This window comes from Xenopus laevis, chromosome 8S, assembly GCF_017654675.1.
Source record: "Xenopus laevis strain J_2021 chromosome 8S, Xenopus_laevis_v10.1, whole genome shotgun sequence".
Lineage (NCBI taxonomy): Eukaryota > Metazoa > Chordata > Amphibia > Anura > Pipidae > Xenopus > Xenopus laevis.
In genome coordinates, this window is record NC_054386.1 from 15,940,982 (window position 1) to 15,950,211 (window position 9,230).

Below are 9,230 nucleotides of genomic sequence, written 5' to 3' on the forward strand. Positions count from 1 at the left end.
TATTTACCCGCAATTATTATGGAAAAAAAAGTAATATATAAAGAGCTGCAATACAGACCGAGGTTTCCCAATACAGATCCACTCACCTTTGAGCGCTTTCTCCCTTTTGATGCTACTGCTCTGTCCTGGTATGATTTTCTAGCTTGGCCAGCAGATTTATCCTGAGCAGTGGAATGTCTCGGCTTGAAATCCTTCTCTTCTTGCTCCTCATCTGAGCCAGGATAAAATACAATAAAAGACAGTTAAAAAAAAAACGATTTACCAATATATGTTAACTATTGAAATTCAAGATAAAAATATTAACAAACTACATAAAGCCAGGACATGGGCAGCAAAAGAAGGAAAAAAATAACAGAGTCAATTGAAAAATTTGATTTTATCAATTAATTTATAAAAGGGGAACTCCACAAAAACATAACTTAAGCTTTTTGAAAAGTAAACATAATTTCAATGACATCAATTAAAATATATGCAGACTTTTCATGATTTTTAATGGTTTGGAACAGTTCCCTTAGCCTAGCCCCCTGCTCTTCTGCTAATCTATCTGACTACTTTGCTGACCTGGCTGACTACGGTTACTTTGTATCAACAGCCATCTGTCCTCAGCCTGCATCCTCCAAACTCCACAATTTCCTGTACTTGTGATTTCAATAAGGAAAGGAACATTCAGTGCAATGCATTGTGGGTTATGTAGTTCCTGCATGCTGTCTGTAAGCTGTGGACAATTTGTAACATCAGTGTTTAGTCCCTCCTTCCCTGCCAGGATTTCAAATGATGCAGAAAAAAAGAACTGTTAAACAGCTGGATTTCAGCATAGAAAATTACATTTATTCATACTTTTTGAAGAAACAGGTAACTGTGATTTGTATATTAGGAGTTTCTGTGTTATGTGGGCCTCTTTATCAAATTTTGGTTTGGGAGCCAGAGTTCCCCTTTAAAAGAGAAGTTTGTGCCACCAATATCACACCACATATGCAAACCTAATGGGTAAAGTTAGGGACCACATCCTATCTAATACTGAAAATCGCTGGCGAGATGGCAAACGGAGTGCTTCATTATCCAAAGTCGCCCTTGTGAGGCAGCTTCGGGCAACTTCGGAAAATAAATCGCACTTATTGCCATCCCGCCGGCGATTTACATTCTAGCTGGCAGGTACAGTTTGGGGTGATTAGTCACCCCGAAGAAGAGGAGATTTGTTGCCGGGCTACTAATCTCCCGAATCTGACCGTGTGTCTCTGCTCCGCCATTATGTTCTACAGAGCTTATCTGCTATCTACTGTGTAACCTGACCCTTTTCTCCTTTGAATGGCTGCCCCCATTGCTACACAACAGCTTTTTTATATAAACAGAAGTAGTGTTTGTGAAGCAAACACACCAGTTTTACCACTGCAGGGCAACACTGCATTAGATTTATATCACTTTAATTTCTTGATGTTACCGTTCCTTTAAGCTTTAGTTCTCCTTTAAGCTTGTTGCAGTTGTTTGGGATATCCAACAGTAAATAAAAGCACATTTTTAGAATTGCTGCAGATTGAAGCAAAGTTGTAATGATTTGTAAAAGAATTTTAATATAAATGAAAGTATCTAAATATTAATAAAATGATGTCTGCATAGAAAGGGACAAACATTTAGCTGCAGCTCTTGAGCTGGATATTGGTGGTGAGAAGCTTTCTGTTAGACAACAATACACAGAGCAGGTCATTTGAGTGGGACAGTTGCAAGGACACAGGCAGGAGAGAAGAAAAGGCTTTCCTTTTATCAGAAATGTTGCCTAGGAACGTTCTGCCTCTGCCTTGTCCTCATACAATCTACTTCCTCGTAAAAGTTCTTTTACTTTATGCTTTTAAAAATCCTCTTCAGCTCCGTCAGGATTTGAGGAAAAACATTTGGCTGGCTAATTTGTATAATTAACGGTCCGATTATTATTCGAAACAAAAGGTTTATATGTTGCATATCGCCCCAATAACTGCCAATTGTATATTAAAGGAATTGTTCAGTGTAAAAATAAAAAATGTGTAAATAGATAGGCTGTGCAAAATGTTTCTAATATAGTTAGTTAGCCAAAAATGTAATGTATAAAGTCTGGAGTGATTTGATGTATAACATGTCAGTTAGATCACTACTTCCTGCTTTTCAGCTCTCTTGGTTTACACTGACTGGTTACCCTGGTTACCAGGCAGTAACCAATCAGAGACTTGAGGGGGGGCCACATGGGTCATATCTGTTGCTTTTGAATCTGAGCTGAATGCTGAGGATCAAGTACAAACTCACTGAACAGAAATGTACCATGTGGCCCCCCTTCAAGTCGCTGACTAACTCAGAGTTATAGAGCTGAAAAGCAGGAAGTTGGATTCTGGTTTTATTAGACATCTGTTCACTCCAGCCTTTATACATTACATTTTTGCCTAACTAACTATATTAGAAACATTTTTTATTTTGCACAGCCTATGTATTTATCCAGTTTTTCATTTCACACTGAACTATTCCTTTAAACCCTGGTCAGCAAAAGGTCCTTCCATTGAAGTGTAATTACAGCTTAGAAGCTGGGCTTATTATATAACCAACATGATTAGTTGTTTTGATCCAGTACAAAAAACAGAAAACTTAAAAGGAACAGAAATGCACAATATAATTATTTTATATCTCAAACCTAAATAGGGATGCACCGAATCCACTACTTTGGATTCGGCCAAACCCCCGAATCCTTCGCGAAATATTCGGCCCGAATACCGAACCGAATCCTAATTTGAATATGCAAATCAGTGGTGGGAAGGGGAAAACATTTTTACTTCTTTGTTTTGTGACAAAAAGTCACGTGATTTCCTTTCCCCGCCCCTAATTTGCATATGCAAATTAGGATTCGTTCGGCTTGGTCCTGCTGAAAAAGGCAGAATCCTGGCCGAATTCGGTCCCTTCTACTATTGGAATACAGTCCCACAAGTGTAGCTATGCAACTTACTGTGTTTAACACATGTCTGCGCTTCTCGGCAGCGGGAATCACAGTCGCTTACTGCAGTCTTGAAAACAAATTAAATGGAAAATGACTATAGTTTCCTATAGATCAGAAATGTTGCTTTGCGGCTGCACTTCTCTAACTTACCTGTGGTGACATAAGGACGTTGGCCTTTGTCGATTTTCTTTTCCGACGGATGACAACGTTGTCTTCACTTTCCTGGCTGCTCTCTGTTGCAAATAAGAAAGGCAAAACAATAACAAAAACACCGACAGCATGCCATTGCAATTATATACAAAGCAAATGATTGGTTCATACAGTCAGTAACACAAAAAAAACAAAATGTGTCAGGACAGGGCTGTGGGCAGCAATTATTTTACAGGATTGCAGTAATGGGTGTTATTCAGAAAGAGAACTAGAGCTCAAACATAATGGAAATTCTCTCTTCTAAGCTGTTGTAGTTCTTTGTTGGATAATAAAAGCAAGAATAAGCTTCTGTCAAAAGCAGTAGGAACTAATCAAGTCAAAGAAATAAAAGGCAATTTCACACGGCAGGAAACAGTGTTTCTTAGCACAGACAATAAGCAACGTATGTGAACTTTACTCTGCCAAAAGCTACTTGTGCTGACACATAGGCGACTGGACTGCTGCACACTATAAAATCTAAGGATAAAAAAACTGATTAGAATTCAATCTGAGCTTGTGGGTCAATCCTATTAACCCAAAAAAATTTAGATTTTTTTAAAAAAAATTTCGATTGGTCGAATTTCGAGTTTAAAAAAACGCTCATTAACTTGAAATTCGACCCTTGATAAACCTGCCCCATAATGTATATTGTTCAGCAATAATGGTGTATGTATTTTTTATAGATTAATAATTATTTGCCTTTTTCTTCTGACTCTTTGCAGCTTTCAAATGGGCGTTGCTGACCCATTCTAAAAAGCAAACGCTCTGTAAGGCTACAAATGTATTGTTATTGCTAATTTGTATCACTCATCTTTATATTCAGGCACACTCCTATTCATATCCCAGTCTCTTATGCAGATCAATGTATAATTGCTAGGGTAATTTGGCCCCTAGTTACCAGATTGCTTAACATGCAAATTAAAGAGCTGAATAAAAAGCCAAATAACTGAAAAACCTTTATGTTATTGTTTTGCCTCTCTTATTTGCAACAGAGAGCAGCCAGGAAAATGAAGACAATGTTGTTATCCGTCGCAAAAGAAAATTGACAAAGGCCAAAGTCCTTATGTCACCACAAGTAGAAAAACTGCAATTAATGCATTCAAGAACCTTGCTAACCTTAGCTTATTGCCAATGGTACAAAAGGCTTTTTTTATTGCCATGCCCAAATGCTCCTAATACCATTAAATGAAAGGGTGCTACTGGATGCATATTGCGTTGGAAGAAAAAAGACCTCTGCGCCAAAGCCCTAGTTTAAGCATTCTAGCCAAAAAAGTTTGCCTGCTACCATGCTACAAAATTCCTTCCCTCAACATATGGGCTACTAAAAGTACAAATATAACTCAACAGCAGGGGGAGCCCCAGTCTTACTTCCCAGCCATGCAAAACTCAAGCAGCTTTGTTTGTTTCCCTGTAGAGCAGTCAGCGACTGTGTAGAGATTTGTATTGGATTTTATTTTTGCCTTTACATCCCCTTTACTGTTTCCAACTCCAGCTGCAGGGACAAAGATCATGGAGCCCCATTTAAACAGATAAACTGGGATTCTATATGGAGGATTATTTTGCTGCAGCCACAGGTTCTGCTGAGTTGGAGAAAGTTTGTTTAAACAATACAAAAACTATAAAATCCACATTAGATTACATGACAACACAGGACTCAGGGCAGTCTGTATATTCTGATTACTAATCAGTCGTACTGTATCGACTTCTGGCAGATATTATTTGACTTGTGCTGTTTTGATAATTTATGACGATCCCTAAGCAGCCCAGACCACACTGAGCATGTGCACAGTCTTGGTCTTGCAAAGATGTTTAACAAAGTTACAAGATGGTGACCCCCTGTGGCAAACTTTGAAAGCATAAATTATTTGTTTGATTAGTCTTTGTGGTGCAGTAAGTTCATGCTTATGTTTAGTATACATTTCTAGCCGTATTCTTTTTTAGACTTTACTTCCCCTTTAATCATAGCATGGACATCGAGGCATGTAATGTTAACACAAAAGAAAAAGGGTACACTTATAATGTACATACACTTTAGCACAATATCTATGTAGAAATGAAAGTGGATTCAGATTATATAAAGATAGTTGTTCATACGTCTCATATAACACCCCCATGCCCTCATTAGCTTATTAACTTTACAAAGGGTTTCTTATCCCTGCCTTTCTCTGAACAGTAATTTAATTGCACACATTGCAGATGATTCCCGTTTGCACTAAAAGGTTGTTACACAGTGTAAAAAGAAGCTCAAATCACATGTATACAATATAGTATATTAATTCAGGGTCCATAGTCAGATGGAACTATTTATTTTGTGGTTTTTCTATAATATATGTGCTCTGGGGGACTGATCTAGCTACATTGTGATCAAGACACTAGTTATTATAGTTTTTATGTTCTTTGAATGCAAAAAAATCTCAATGTTTTATAAGATAATGTAGTTCTGCCACAGAAATGAAAAAAAAGTGCAGTAGATCCATTCCTAAAATCACTTCAGTCTAAAGTATGTCTCCAAGATGGCTGTGAAACAACAATATCTATTAAGGGAAATATAGCATTTGTATAACAGTGTTCTTAAACTACAATAAACAAAGTGACACTTGAGAGAAACCTACTCCTTGCCAGAAGAAACGCCTGCTGATTGGAAAAGTAGGTCAATCCACTCTGAAAACAATCTGGTCTCACTCTCCACATCTGGAGACATCAGACCCACTGAGTTGTTCCTAATGTTATTTGCCCAGATAATGCCTTATTCCAGCTCAACATACCAAGGGATTTCATGCAAGCCTAGGTTTCAGCTGATCACTCTTTGACTAGCAGCTTAGGGGATTTATACACTAAGCCTGAAAGAGGTCAAGGCAAAACTCTGCTAATGAACGCAGCCTTCACTTGTTAGGAAACTACATAACCATTGGAATATTTTGGTCTTGCTCTGGTTAGGTGAGCAAATGTATAACGGGAAGAGATACCATCCATACTAAAATACACAAAAGGTTACATACTGGAAGTGGTAAATTAAGCCTCACACTTCAGTCTGTACTAAAAGCACTACAGCATTAACATAAACCTGGTTTATATATAAGATAATGTCCTTTTAGCCTTGGTGGAAGCACTTTTGGTATTACAGCTGGCTGTTATGCATACCTACATTTTATCATACAGTAAAACCCCCGTTTTATGTTGCTCAGGGGACCACAAAAAAATGGTGTAAAATCCAGGAAAACGTAAAATCAGGGAAATGCACTATGCATAATATATAGGTGGGACCACAAAACAACAATTTAAAATCAGGGGTTGTAAAATGGGGGTTCTATTGTATTTTCTTAGTTCAAGTCAGCAATTCATGTCATAGGGGCAAATTCACTAAGATGCGAAGTTGCGCCAGGCGCAACTTCGCCGCACTTCGCCGCACTTGGCCAGGCGTAGTTTCGCCAGGGCTCCGCAAATTCACTAAAATCCGAAGTTGCGCACAGGGGTAGCGTAAGGTTGTGAAGTTGCGCTAGCGTTGATTCGCTATATAAAGCGAAGTTACGCTAGCGAAGGCTAATTTGCATACGGCGCGAAATTCAAATTTCAATGGAGGAACACGTATCTGCACTACAAATGCCTAGAAAACCTTCAAATCAGCAAATAAAAATTTTATTTTGCCCTACACATGTGCCCACTGTCTAGGTAAGTTGCCATGAGTCAGGAAATGTAGGGGGGAAGGAGGGGAGCCCCAAAAAATTTTCGATCTTTTTCAGCCTATCAGCCATCATGTAGAAAACACGCCAGCGTTTTTTTGGGACTTTGAAAAAAAATTTACTTTTTTTTTAAACAATCCCTATCTACTCTATTGCGCTTCGCCAGGTCTGAGGTGGCGAAGGAAGTCTAGCGTAAAAGGTAGCGTTCAGTACACTGTGCAAGTTAGTGAATTTGCGTAGTTTCGTCGCTAGCGAAAATTCGCCTGGCGTAAGGTTGCGAAGTAACACTATCGAAACTACGCGGCTTAGTGAATTTGCCCCATAGTTGGGTTCTGACCAGCTTCTGACTGGGTCACTAAGGAACTTTTACTTTTCAGTCCACTGAAGTTTCTGTTTTAGATTTATGTTGCTATGATAATAATGAAGGGGAGGTTGAAATACCACTAGGATTGTTCATTGTTATGGTGTGCCTTGGTGCAAAGAGTGCAAATCAGTTCAAGATTCAGTATTCATACTATGGGAATTAGGGGTTTTCCAAAGGTTTTATTGCTATATAGACCAGTTCAGGGCAGCCATCAGGGGGGGAGAGTTGTAGGGGGCCCCAAGGGTAAGGGGGGCCCGGCCACGCCACATTTACTTGATTAGTCGGGCCCCCCATCTTTCTGAAAGCTGCTGACTTCGGGAAGGCATGGACGTTTAAGGGGCACTGGCCACCAATTTTCTCATAATGTGGGGGGGCCCTGGCCACCAATTTGTTTTTCTCATGTGGGGTCCTAGACACCAGTATTTTTTAATGGGGGGGCCCTGGCCACAAATGTTTTTTTATGGGGGCTGCCCTGACAACCAATATCTTTTTATTTTTTATTAACATGTGGGAACCCTAGCCACCAATATTTTTTTTGTTTTTTACTGTGTGGTGGGGGGCGGACCTGTGGGGTGGGGGGGGCGGACCTGTGGGGTGGGGAGGGCGGACCTGTAGGTGGGGCTTGTGGTGGGTGCAGCCCAGGGGGCCAAGGAAATTATATCGTATGGGGCCCTGCGATTTCTGATTCTGGTAGGGGAAGGTTTATAAAATATAACTTAACTTTAGTCTTTCTGTTGCATTACCAGGTATTTGTATTTCTTTTTGTAAATGGCTTTTCTATAATACACCTGCTCTGGGAGCTGTCTAGTTATATCTGACAGACCAAGGCACTATATTTATGAGAACTGGTTTCTTGATTCCAGTTCAAGTTGTATCTCTTCACCAGATTGACAGAGGCAGATTCTTATATTAGTGGATAATTCAACTGATTACATCTTAGGGCAGCTCCTAAATAACGAAAGAGGTCAAACTTTTCTATTCTATACCAAATACAAAAGTGTAATTAATGGCTGTATTGTGCTCTCCCAAAGCTTGTTGAACTGAAAATATTTTTGACCAACCTCTACATAAGCCAATTACTGAGCTGCCCAGGAGTTGAACTTATCTAGTTGACTCAGCTGGGAGCACCATGCCCCATACCCAGTTCTGTATACCTCCTGTATAGTTGACTGGCATCTCCTTATACACGTATGACAGCCTTTCCTGTGTACTTTTAGCTCACATCTATACATAAATTCTTAATTTATCATTAATTTCCTTATTGCAACTGACCCCTCCCCCCAATAATAGTCTGCTATATGCAAAGTGCTTATTTCAATGTAAGAGGCAACAGGTGGCACCTTCTTAGAAAAATAAAACTTTTATCTTTGCATATAACACTTTGGAAATGTAGGTGCTAAGTAGGGTTTCATACAGCCTAATTATATGAACTGCCTGTTTTATACACAAAGGCTCTCTCTTCACTTACTAATAGTTGCACCTGATCACCCAAAGCCACACTCCATACTAATCACTAAAACAGAGTAAAAAAACAAAAAGTATGTCCTCAGAGCAGAAATTTGAAGAATGCCCACAATCCTTTTGTTTTATTTTGATGGCTGAAGTTGTTTGTTTGGTTACAATATTTTTGCACTTTACAGTCACTCTAAAATAAGCATAATCCTCAAGGATTTTTAGGATAAGCTGCTCTTCAACTCATTTGCTCATTTAAAAAAAATTCTTAATTTTTTTTTTTCATTTTTGTTACTTGCCCTTCATTTCAAATAATAACCTATTTTTGTAATGGAGTATGCATGTCCTAATATTAATTTAAGCTTAAAGTCAATGTATTTATTTTGCATTATAAACTCGTATGTCTCACCACTATATGGAAGGTAGGGATGTTAGATTGTTAGGTACTTATTTCCTGACGATCTTCTTACAGTCTCTCCCCTGTCCAAAAAGCATCCAAAAAAACCCCCATAGATCATCGCCTGTTGCAACAGAAATTAGAAACTAATATGGTATAGTAAGTTTTGGCTTTGTTGGCACCACCCGGTGTTCAAGC